Below are 13,389 nucleotides of genomic sequence, written 5' to 3' on the forward strand. Positions count from 1 at the left end.
CTGCTGAATAACTCTTCTCTCTTCATACCGAGATCTGAGTTCGACCGTGCCTTCCCACCACACAGAAGAACAGTAGGAAAGATTCCTCTTTTTAAAGTTGATCAGGGGCTCCGGTGAAGAAACTTGATTTGCTCGCGCTAGGCTGGTCTGTCACGTGCTAGGATGAGAGCCTGTGTAAAGCCAGAAAGACTCGATCTATGTAAATACCATCACGTGACCACTTTTAGAAAACAGCGTATGAGCCAATATCAGAGTATATAAGGCAAAACGGCCGAATGATAAACATACTTCTGCTACAGCTTTTAGACGTTTTTATAATTTTATTTTTTAAATTGTGTTCGCTGAGACCGACGTAAAATCGGACAAATCGACTAAAGCTGAGGTTTATTTTTTCATTTAAAAAATAAAACCGACAGAAACTTGAAAAAGACGTAATTCGACACGACGTAAGTTGAAAGATGCCGGTATATGCACATATAAGTCAGGACGTAACGCTGCATGTTTAATGAATGTATGGAAATACAAATTTTAACACTATCTTTTAAATTTCACTTTAGTCTCCATGCATAGGTGACATGTATATATCCTGTGTTGTTAATTTAATTGCGTCTATGGAGGGTTGTTAATTTAATTCTTCGTATTTCAGAGTCTCTCATTATTGTTGATGTCGTTTTTATTGCTAGTATTACTGTTGTGAATTTGGTTAATCATAACATCGCATTTGAAAGGATTTTTAAAGTTGACATTTAAATAGGAGGTAAAAACATAAATAACTGCACTAATGCACACACACACACGTTGCACTTTAACAGAAGGTCACTGTCAGTCAATTCAGCATTTACCATATAACTATATAACTAATACATCTTCTTTCGAAGTTCATGAGTGATGCGGTAAATGCAATCAACCTATACAAATAAGTTTCGAATTTAAAATAAAATGCAATTGTATTTGAAATCAAGCAGAGTATTTTCGAAAAATGAAGATCGTCCAGAAATATTCTTTTCTACTCTATGTACAAGGCTCGAATTTTTGGGGGAGGGGCCAGTCGATTAGATCGACTCCAGTACACAACTGGTACTTAATTTATCGTCCCCGAAAGGATGAAAGACAAAGTCGACCGCGGCGAAATTTGAACTCAGAACGTAAAGACAGACGAAATATCGCTAAGCATTTCGCCCGGCGTGCTGACTTTTCTGCCAGCTCGCCGCCTTGAATCGTCCAGAAATATTACAAATCATGCAAATTATACTCTGCTAAAAAGACATTCACACTCTAAAACAGCGTTTCCCCGTCTAGAGTCTGCAGACACTTAGGACTCCACAGAGGTAGTATTGGAGTTTTGCTGTTTTCAGACATTTAAAAGGTTGCAGCGCAAAATGCATAACTGAGAGGTGAAACTGAGAAGACGTTTATGTTGTTAGTTGATATAATCGGCTAATTGAATAGACAGGCCTTTCAAAAATCTGGAGTGTGTAGGAAAATTCATCTATATATATATATATAAAAAAGCCCTCGAAAGTAAAGAGGTTGGAAGCATCGGCTCTGGGAGCTTTAATAAATCAGTAGACTATCTACGTGTCAGATCGGAGATCTTCATCAAATACCGCCACTTTGATCAATAATTGCTGAAATAATGGAGGATTATAACATCACCTAATTGAATGGATTAATACTTAACTATGTACCATGAGTAATCACAATCTACAATTCTCAATATCTTATATAAAGTTATACTTAATCCAGTGTAAAATATTCCGTCTCTATAGTCTCTAATCATTTATACCGCTAATCTCTGCCAGTAATACGCAATAGCAGACAAGAATACACTTATTGATATTTTCTTAATTTCATCTTAACTTCTTTACTGTATAGCACTTTATTCGCCGCTTTTTAATTAATTCTCTTTACTAAGTCCAGCCTCATTATTATTATGAGCTATTCCAAGCGAAAACACTCACCTAAGAAAATCAATACCAGTATGTAATGAACTATGCTCTTTTGCCATATCTTTTAAACCATCATACAATATCAAAAACAATGAAAGCTATCGAAAATTAAAATTCCCTGATATTTGTGAGTGGTTATGTTTTCAATTGCTTCATGATTGTCCAGAACTTCTTGTTATGAAACTTTGAGTCATGATGCAATTTAAACAGAGAAGTACATCATTAAATAATTTACTGTACTACATATATTCAATATTTTACTTTAGCATGTGTAAACACCCGCTACCCTTTTACAAGATATATTTATGTGTGTGTATGAATGTATGCAAACATTCGAGCCGTGTTCTCGGAGCATTTCTGCAAATACCAGCTATCAGTTGGTTTTATGTAGATCTTTAAAAGCAAAACCATTTATGTAGATAGAAATTCCTTATCAAGTATGTATAAAAGCGCGTGGTGTAATGTTTAGAGTGACAGAGTCATGATCGTTGGTTCGCTTCCATGAGCGGATGATGCATTGTGTCCTTGAGAGAGGCAAATCATTTAATGTTGCCGCATTCTACACAGCTGAAAGTGAGTATCAACCAAGTGCTGGTAGAACATTGTCACAGTTATCACATCCTCTATATTCCACTGGGTCAAGTACTGGAAGGGTGGAGAGCGTGCCTATATCACGGCTACACAAAATTAAGATTGCGAATTACCGTTTGCGAATGACGGCCAAATATACGTAGATATATTTGTGTGTTGTAAGAATACAGCATACATGCGCACACAGAGACACCCACCTCTCTCACACATACGCGCGCCGCGCATATATATACATACATACATGCATATATATATATATATATATATATATATATATATATATATATATATATATATATATATAATATAATATATAAAATCCCCAAAACGGAACAATAACGTAACGGATGACAATGAAAACGTACGGACTGATGGACGATACAATGACGAACAGGAAAATCAGGACGGAACATTCGTGGCTTTCTGTTCTTCAGTCAAGCTTCCAATCATCATTATAGTTTCGGTCTGTTACACTTGAAACTGTTCAAAATTGGTAGGCCCCAAAAATCTAAGCTAAGGGCATTAAATTTTGGGAAGAAAGCGAGTGAATATGTGCGACAATACGGACAAAAAAAAAACGGCAAAACGGAGAAAATATTACACGATTAAAAATACAAACAACAAGACTAACAACAGATGTCTTTCGGTGAAGTGGAAGCTTTGCGGCAACAAAAAGAGATGAAAGTCTGGAGACAGGAAAAAAATGGTGTTGTGCGAGCGGCGGTGAGGCCAAGAAAGAAAGATCATACTTGGCCGAGCACCGATCACGTGGGAGGAATAAAGAGAGGTAGGGAGCACAGGAATTAAAGAATTAGGGAAGGAACCGTATGTTTTCATTGTCGTCCGTTACGTTCTTGTTCCGTTTATTTTTGAATTTATTTATACATATAGCGGCGTACCTTTTGTAAGTATATATGTAATTCTGTACGACTTTCTTCTTTCTTTCCTCTTTTTTTCCTCCTCCCACCTCTCTCACATTTCTTGGCATTCTCTTTTTTTAACTCCTCTACTTTCTTCTTATCTCCCTTGTACCTTTCCCTCAGTCCCCTCTCTCCCCCTCTCTCTAGTTCCTTCCCTAATTCTTCAACCCCTCTGCTCCCTAACTCTTTCTGTTCCTCTCACATGATCGGTGCTCGGCCAAGCATGATCTTTCCTGGCCTGATCGCCGCTCGCACAACACCTTATTTTCCTGTCTCCTGACTCTCATCTATGTTTGTTGCTGTAAGGCTTCCACTTCCCACACCAGCTTAACTTAACTTGTCCTTTCAGTCGAAAGACACTTGTTGTTATTCTTGTTGCTTGTATTTGTTATCGTGTAACATTTTCTCCGTTTTCTGTCTTTTTTTGTCCGTGTTGTTGCACATATTCGCTCGATTTCTTCCCAAAATTTAATGCCCTTAGCTTAAATTTTTGGGGCCTATCAATTTTGAACAATCTCAAGTGTAACAGGCCGAAACTGTAATGATGATTGGAAGCTTGACTGAAGAATAGAAAGCCACGAATGTTCCGTCCTGATATCCCTGTCCGTCTTTCTATCGTCCATCTGTCCGTATGTTTCCATTGTCATCCGTTTCGTTATTGTTCCGGTTTTGGGATTTATATATACATATAGTGGCGTACGTTCACCTCTTGCTTAGCTTGAAAGTATATATATATATATATATATATATATATATATATATATATATATATATATATATATATATATAAAACAAAATGGGAGTAGGTATGGTTGTGAGTTTAAGAAGTTAGATTTGCAAACATTCAATCACACGGCACGTGTTTTTTGCCACAACCTCTGGTGTCTAATAATTTGCAAATAGACTTTGGCAAACAGAAATTGAGCTGAAGTTCGCCGATTACGCGCGCACACACACACACACGCATACACACACACACGCATACACACACACACACACACACACACACACACACACACACACACACACACACACACACACATAGGTAGGCTGTATTCTTGAGAAAAACACTTCATTTCTTTGCTCTGTGATCACTTCAACATCTGACGTGTGACACACCGAGCACCTGTACAGCAAATGTCGATTTAATGGAGGGTGCAACTAATGTTCAGCACAAATATTTTATCCCAATAAATAGATCATTTGTTCAGCAAGAAAGTGCAGAACTCTCATCTGTCATCTCCGGCAGGAGAGTCTACCACGCACACACACACACACGCACAGAAGAGATATGAAGTTATGAAGAAAGAGAGAGAAACGTACGAAGTACACAGGCACCAAGATTAGCTGCAACAACTTTATTTTGAAACTTGTAGTTTCTAAATAAATGTTTAACAATTAATAATTTGTTGACTTCATTTAGCTGACTATTATCAGCAACTTTTCTAGGCAGAAAATTAATGAGTTCTGAAATTTTAGCTTGAGGTATTCTTGATCATGTTTTGTATAAATTATTAATTAATTCAGAGTGTTGTTGTTGTTGTTATCTTTCCTTCTTAGTTGTCTTTTTACATTTTTTAAAAAACTTTTATGCATATTATTTGGTATTAATGTCACGTGTTCTAAAGAGTTCATGCCAGGAGACTGGGTTAACCAGAAGAATAATCGTTTGATACCATTTTGTTCCTTGATTTATTTTTCTTTCTTAGCTGCGTCACATACTGTTCCAACTTACATTAACGGGCAATCGTTCTTTTCTTCTTTCTCTTTTCGACCATTTGCGAGTATTATCATACATTGTTCACCCTTCGTCCTTCTTCACAGATATAATCGTTAATCTTTAATCTTTTATCTTTTAGTTACTTACGTCATTAGACTGCGGCCATGCTGTGGCACCACCTCGAGGAATTTTAGTCGAACTAATCGATACCATTATTTATATTATTTACATTCGACAGATATTTGTCCTCATCTTGTTTGTTGTTAACACAATGTTTCGACTGATATACCATCCAGCCTTCTTCAGGTATTTTGGGGAAATTTCGAACCTGGGTTCTCATTCCTAAGGTGTTTTTTGATGTTATTATTATTATTATTATTGGGTGAGAGAGCAGTGCTTGCCATCAAAGTGACACTGGGGTAAAATATACGAAGCCCATTATACCCATCATGACTACCCGTCTGATAAGGGTACACCAGGTACATGCATCACAACCATATGTACGCGGCATGGTGATCTCATATCAAGATAAACAGCGCATGACCTCGCAGGTGGAGCCCAGTTAGAATTTTCTTCAGGTCGAGTAGCCCATCCCGCTCAAGAGGTCCCCGAATAAGGTTTGTTTAAGGATGTTGAGCAAAACACCCATGTTTCCAAAGGTGAATTATTCAAACCCCAAAGAATTCCTCTCAACACATGGCTATGATGCTCCCCCACTACTTCTGCTCATGATCAGAGATGCACATATCGTCAGCCACCAAGGGACATGCTCAACTGGTTATGGTCAAACAATTGACAAGCAAATCTGTGGTATTAAGCAGAATATTTGCTGTAGCCCATCTTTTTATACCAAGACAAAACAATGTACATGGTAACACTTCCAATCAATTAAGATCGGAAGCCATGAGAACCATTGCCTGGTACTGCATCCGGGCATTTATTATTATTATTATTATTATTATTATTATTATTATTATTATTATTATTATTATTATTATTGTTCAGGTCACTGCTTGGAATCGAACTCGGAATCTTGGGATTAAGAGCGTGGGCTACTGACCCCAAGATTCCGAGTTCGATTCCAAGCAGTGACATGAATAATAATAATAATAATAATAATAATAATAATAATAATAATAATAATAATAATAATAATAACATCGAAAAATACCTTAAGAATGAGAAGCCAGGTTCGAAATTTCCCCAAGACACCTGAAGAAGGCTGGAGGTTATATCAGCCGAAACGTTGTGTTAACAACAAACAAGATGAGGACAAATATCTGTCGAATGTAAATAATTCCTCATTCTTAAATATAGAACTAATCGATACCAGTAATTATTTTTCTTTTTAAGCACGGTTCTTATTCTATCAGTCTCTTTTTGCCGAACCGCTAAGTTACGGGGACGTAAACATATCGACACCAGTTATATCAAGCAATGGTGGGAGACAAACATAGACACAAACACACACACACACACACACACACACACGCACACACACACGCACACACACGACAGGCTTCTTCCAGCTTCCGTCTATTAGATCCACTCACAAGGCTTTAGTTGGCCCGAGGTTATAGTAGAAGATACTTGCCCAAGGTGCTACACAGTAAGAATAAACCTGGAACTATGTGGTTGGAAAGCAAAATTTCTTACCACACAACCATGCCTGCGCCTGTAAATGTATTTTTCTGAATTATTGTTGCTTTGTACAACCAATAAAGCTTCATCTACTATGGTTACAAGCAGTTCTCCAAACCGTAATAGATATGTTACCAAGGCTGAATGTTGACTATTGTTTGTTCATAACAAACTCTTGGCTGAATAATCTCCACACTCAAATGTGCCCACTAACACAATCAAATTATGCTTTGCCAAAGAACCAGAGATTTGTTTATTCTATGATCTTCTTTTTCTCTTCTTATATTAGTTGTAACTAAGGCGGTGAGCTAGCAAAACTGTTACCGCTGTTACCGGTGAGCTGTTACTAGTGAGCTAGCAGAACTGATAATGCTTCCTTCGAAGTTGCACGTCCAAAACGACCTTGGTGTTGAAAGTAATCGGCTGCTGTTTTTGGTCTAATTTGAAGATTTCTGCCACTTACTGAAGTCTCTAAGAGATATTCAAACACTTTGAAAATATGTTTCATAAGGTGGCAGTCGATCAGGTTGTAATTCATTTGATGTATCCTTTTCACTAAATTGGTCTATTATTCCGTTGGCAGTAGAAAGATTCCAGGTTAAATGACTTCAGAGAAAGAATGGTGGTGTTGCGGACGTACTCTAGCTCACTCGACACCATTACGGTCTTTCCCAAAATTGACATTGAAAAAGAGTTGGCAGAATATCTGCCAACTATTAAGTTTATGGAAAGGGGTGTCAAGTACGCGACGGTTTGGTTGCTATTTGACACCCCTGAGGTGGCTCGCAAGTTTGCGAGCCACTGGAAGGGGAAAAAATTCTGTTTCTTCCCACATACTGTGGAAAGAAATTAATTAGAGCTTGGGTCTGTGGGCTGCCACCCGGCATAGAACCTGATTGGATAGAGCATACTATCCGACGGGGTTTGGGTGGCAGCGGAGCCAAGCTCCTAAACGTGAAAATTTTACCTACAGCTGGTTGGGTCAAAAGCGGTTTTGACCCTGTGAACCCAATCAGCCAGAGATCTGGTTTTCTCAGATTTTTTAAGGATAGACGGGCAGAGATATCCAGTGATAGCTGAGGGGCGTCCTCCCAAGTGTCACCTATGTCTGGAGCCTGGCCACATTAAGAAAGACTGCCCCCAGGACCAGAGTAAGGTCCTGGAACAGTTAATAAAGTCCCCCCCTCTCTCCCAGTGGAGGGAGAGACGGAGGAAGTTGAGGAGGTGGAAACCTCCTCGAAGAAAAGGAAGAAAAGAAAGAAGGTGGGCAACAATGGTTGCTCACCGAAAGTTTCGGGGGAGGAGGAGGAACTTCCGGCCAAGGTAGAAGTGCGTCCTATTCCAGTGGCTCCCCCCAAAAAGAAGAAAACAGAAGAACGGGACACGGCCGGAGCCCGGTAGTGTACCGCCGGCGTGTCCCGAAGCTCCGTTGGTGGAAATTGTGCCACCAACAGAGGAAGGCCTGTGGATAGGAATTGTGCCGCCGACAGTAGAAACTGAGGCCTCACCCTATGAGGAGTAGGAGGAATTCGTAGTCCTCTTCCACAAGGGAGGGGGCCGTTGAAAATTTTGTTAAAAAGTTTGCCAGGAAGGGTCGGACGAGAGGGATCCTCACCTGTACCAAGGACCCTAGTTGGCCTCCGCAGGTGACTGCGGAGGTCGTGTGGGAGACAGACTTGTGCAGGGTGATGAATTCCTTCCCCAAAGACGCATTCCGCTTCTTACTGAAGTGGCCCGATGAAGAACCAGCGAGGTGCTTAAGTGAAGCACAGAGTCTGGTCGGGCGGTAAAATGTAAGAGAACGAGTGCCTCATATTGAAAGGGCTTGTGGCCCATAAAAAGAAAAGTATAAGAGGCAAGTGCCTCATTTCAAAGACATGATAAATTGAAATTGTAAAGTAAGAGGTTTATAGCCTCAAATTGTAAATTTATGTATAAATTTATAAAAGAACAATGATTTAGAGAAGCAGAGTTCGGCGGGCCGCTCCTGTCTTCTCCCATTAATACCATCTTACTCATCATCCATCTCATCTCATTAATGTGTTTGTCCAGCCCGTAGCTACTACTCTGTGTACTGCCTTTATGGCAAATTGAATGAAATAAAGTAGAAAGATTCCAAGATTCCTTGCTATTTGTCGCTGAAACAGTGCACATAATGACTGATTGACTGATAAACCATCTTCCTTGAGAATAAAGAATTTCTTTGGAATCTGTAACCTAGGCAAGTGCTAAACTGAGAATACGACATTCTAAAAGAAAAAATAACGATGCAAACATTTTAGATGCATACATTTTACTATGCAATAATGGTTATCTATTTCTTGCATGTCTGTACACACACACACACACACACACACACACACACACACACACACACACACATATTCACAAATGCACACACAACATGTCTACACGCATAAAGTATATCTTACACCATATTTTTTTTTTTTACGAAGCGTGTTCCAAGTATATAATGTCGGTATGGAAGAGTAGAAAGTGTGAATCTGCTATTCATTAATTCGACCTTCGCAATATGTATCAGCTACAAATGTTCAAATGTGAGTATACGTGTCAATATTTCGACCCCAGTTTTGCACGCTTAGACTGAAATAAAATTTAACAATCAATTATTTTATATCAGGTTTAGACGAAGTATATTTTACGTCTCGTTATTTAAATCTATCTTTCACTTAACTTATATTTTCAGCTTATTTATCATGAAAATAATCAGCTTTTAAAAATGCAGTCCCACTTAAAACTGGAATTCTCCAGATCTTCACTCAGACACATCCATTTTATTTTCGATACCTTATTATCAGAGTTTAGATTGCGAAGTTAATGCTTTTTAGGCTTATTCAAGAGTTGTTTCCTTACTGAATTAGACTTCACTTTAATTACATACGCATGCAAATATTTACACACATATAGACATACCAACACATGTGTATGCTTATGTGTATGTACGTACGTATGTATGTATGTATGTATGTATGTATGCATGAATGTATGTATGCATGTATGTGTGTATGTATGAGTGATGGAAAGCATTGCATAATGGATGGAGGGAATTCGAAACATTATCTTACTGAGCATGAACAGTTCAAGAAATATTCGTTACAGTCTTGATGCGAATTTACTTGAGTATGTTGGCGCAGAGCTTGATTTAACATGTTAGAAGTGTGGTTGCGTTTGTCTAAGAAAGGTAGGCCTTAGGAGCCACCAGAGAAGCCACACACGCTGGTGGAGTTGTTTATTATTTATTACGCAATATCTCTATTTGCTAAGAAAATCAATACCAGTATGTAATGAACTATGCTCTTTTGCCATATCTTTTAAACCATCATACAATATCAAAAACAATGAAAGCTATCGAAAATTAAAATTCCCTGATATTTGTGAGTGGTTATGTTTTCAATTGCTTCATGATTGTCCAGAACTTCTTGTTATGAAACTTTGAGTCATGATGCAATTTAAACAGAGAAGTACATCATTAAATAATTTACTGTACTACATATATTCAATATTTTACTTTAGCATGTGTAAACACCCGCTACCCTTTTACAAGATATATTTATGTGTGTGTATGAATGTATGCAAACATTCGAGCCGTGTTCTCGGAGCATTTCTGCAAATACCAGCTATCAGTTGGTTTTATGTAGATCTTTAAAAGCAAAACCATTTATGCAGATAGAAATTCCTTATCAAGTATGTATAAAAGCGCGTGGTGTAATGTTTAGAGTGACAGAGTCATGATCGTTGGTTCGCTTCCATGAGCGGATGATGCATTGTGTCCTTGAGAGAGGCAAATCATTTAATGTTGCCGCATTCTACACAGCTGAAAGTGAGTATCAACCAAGTGCTGGTAGAACATTGTCACAGTTATCACATCCTCTATATTCCACTGGGTCAAGTACTGGAAGGGTGGAGAGCGTGCCTATATCACGGCTACACAAAATTAAGATTGCGAATTACCGTTTGCGAATGACGGCCAAATATACGTAGATATATTTGTGTGTTGTAAGAATAAAGCATACATGCGCACACAGAGACACCCACCTCTCTCACACATACGCGCGCCGCGCATATATATACATACATACATGCATATATATATATATATATATATATATATATATATATATATATATATATATATATATATATATATATATAATATAATATATAAAATCCCCAAAACGGAACAATAACGTAACGGATGACAATGAAAACGTACGGACTGATGGACGATACAATGACGAACAGGAAAATCAGGACGGAACATTCGTGGCTTTCTGTTCTTCAGTCAAGCTTCCAATCATCATTATAGTTTCGGTCTGTTACACTTGAAACTGTTCAAAATTGGTAGGCCCCAAAAATCTAAGCTAAAGGCATTAAATTTTGGGAAGAAAGCGAGTGAATATGTGCGACAATACGGACAAAAAAAAACGGGAAAACGGAGAAAATATTACACGATTAAAAATACAAACAACAAGACTAACAACAGATGTCTTTCGGTGAAGTGGAAGCTTTGCGGCAACAAAAATAGATGAAAGTCTGGAGACAGGAAAAAAATGGTGTTGTGCGAGCGGCGGTGAGGCCAAGAAAGAAAGATCATGCTTGGCCGAGCACCGATCACGTGGGAGGAATAAAGAGAGGTAGGGAGCACAGGAATTAAAGAATTAGGGAAGGAACCGTATGTTTTCATTGTCGTCCGTTACGTTCTTGTTCCGTTTATTTTTGAATTTATTTATACATATAGCGGTGTACCTTTTGTAAGTATATATCTAATTCTGTACGACTTTCTTCTTTCTTTCCTCTTTTTTTCCTCCTCCCCCTCTCTCACATTTCTTGGCATTCTCTTTTTTTAACTCCTCTACTTTCTTCTTATCTCCCTTGTACCTTTCCCTCAGTCCCCTCTCTCCCCCTCTCTCTAGTTCCTTCCCTAATTCTTCAACCCCTCTGCTCCCTAACTCTCTCTATTTGCAACGAGTGTGGAAAAGAATATGCATCAGAAAGCGGAGTGAAACGCCATTTGAAGATTCACCAAACCAATATTGTAACACCTATTGCAAGAAGGGCTCGTTGTTGTCATATTTGCACAAAAGAGTGTAAGTCCTTAGAACGACTGAAAAACCACAGTCATGCTGTCCATGTTTACGAGAACGATAAAGCAATGCCATTACTCGAAATCGAGTTGCAGCCATCATGTTACGTATGATAAAATACACCCATGCACACATACATAAACACTCATATATCTGTGCATGTATTTATATATTCTTTATGTTGCGGTACAAAACAATGAAACTACTCTTGTTTATTCATGAGATAAACATTGATAAACACACAGAGATTATTTCGATGGATTATGGATCTCCATCGGTTTTGACAATGAGCAATCAGTTGTGTAAGTGGTTAAGTATCTTATTCACACTTACAATTTTAAATCTAATCCCCAAGTTAGACCAAGCGTGACACAGTGTAACAAAGCTAGAATTTTGAATTATGGATAAAAGTTAATCCGACAGACTTTGGCACAATTTCTGCTTCTCAACTTCAGTCACATATATATAGGCGCAAGTGTGACTGTGTGGTAAGAAGCTTGCTTCCTAACAACATGCTTCTGGGTTCAGTCCCACTACGTGGTGTCTTCTACTATAACCTCGGGCTGACCAAAGTCTTGTGAGTAGAATTGTTAGACGGAAACTGAAAGACACCCGTTTTATATATATGTGTCACCTCATTATTACTGTTTTTAATAGTAATAATGCTTTTATATATTTGCTTTTTTTATTGTTTACGATAGTTTTCTCTTTAAAGTTAGAAACGCACACGAGTTGACGTGATGAATATTTTAGAAATAGATATAGATTGCAAACTATCTTCAAACTCCATCCTGGAGGTAAGTCAATTTTTAAAAATATTCATTACATTGTTCGTGTGTGTATTTGTCGTACTATTGGTGTTTTTTTAAGCTTTCGCTTTCATCTTTGGCAAGCGGTATTTTTACCTTTTTACCCTTCTTTTATCCATATATATATATATATATATATATATATATATATATATATATATATATATATATATATATATATATATATATATATATATTCATATAAAAGATTTGGATTCAAAATTGAATGTGTTACTTATGTTTAGGCACCAGAATATAGTATGGTATTATCCAAAACAATTCCAAAAACAAGGTGATCAAAAATCAAAAAAAGCAACATGGATTTTAAAGGTTATTGCAGTACGCACGTTTCATGCCACTCCTTTTATTTAAGTAATGCGAGCATTACATTAAATGCAAAATGTAGAGCAATCTTCAGCTGCACAAGAATATAGAAAATTACACCAGAATAGACACATTACTATTGTGACAACATTTAAAATCTAAGTGGGAAGAAGAATACATAAAAATCCATCTTGACATTGCCAAGACCCTTCTGAAGTTCCAAGTGTTATGCATGCATAATTTCCTGCAACTTTCATGGTTTTAGGGGTTGTCAGCAATGAAGGGCATGTGATGCTTCCTTACTTCTTTACACAAGGCCTTAGAGTTAAC

This window comes from Octopus bimaculoides, chromosome 19 (genome assembly GCF_046866305.1).
Source record: "Octopus bimaculoides isolate indiv1 chromosome 19, ASM4686630v1, whole genome shotgun sequence".
Taxonomy (NCBI): domain Eukaryota; kingdom Metazoa; phylum Mollusca; class Cephalopoda; order Octopoda; family Octopodidae; genus Octopus; species Octopus bimaculoides.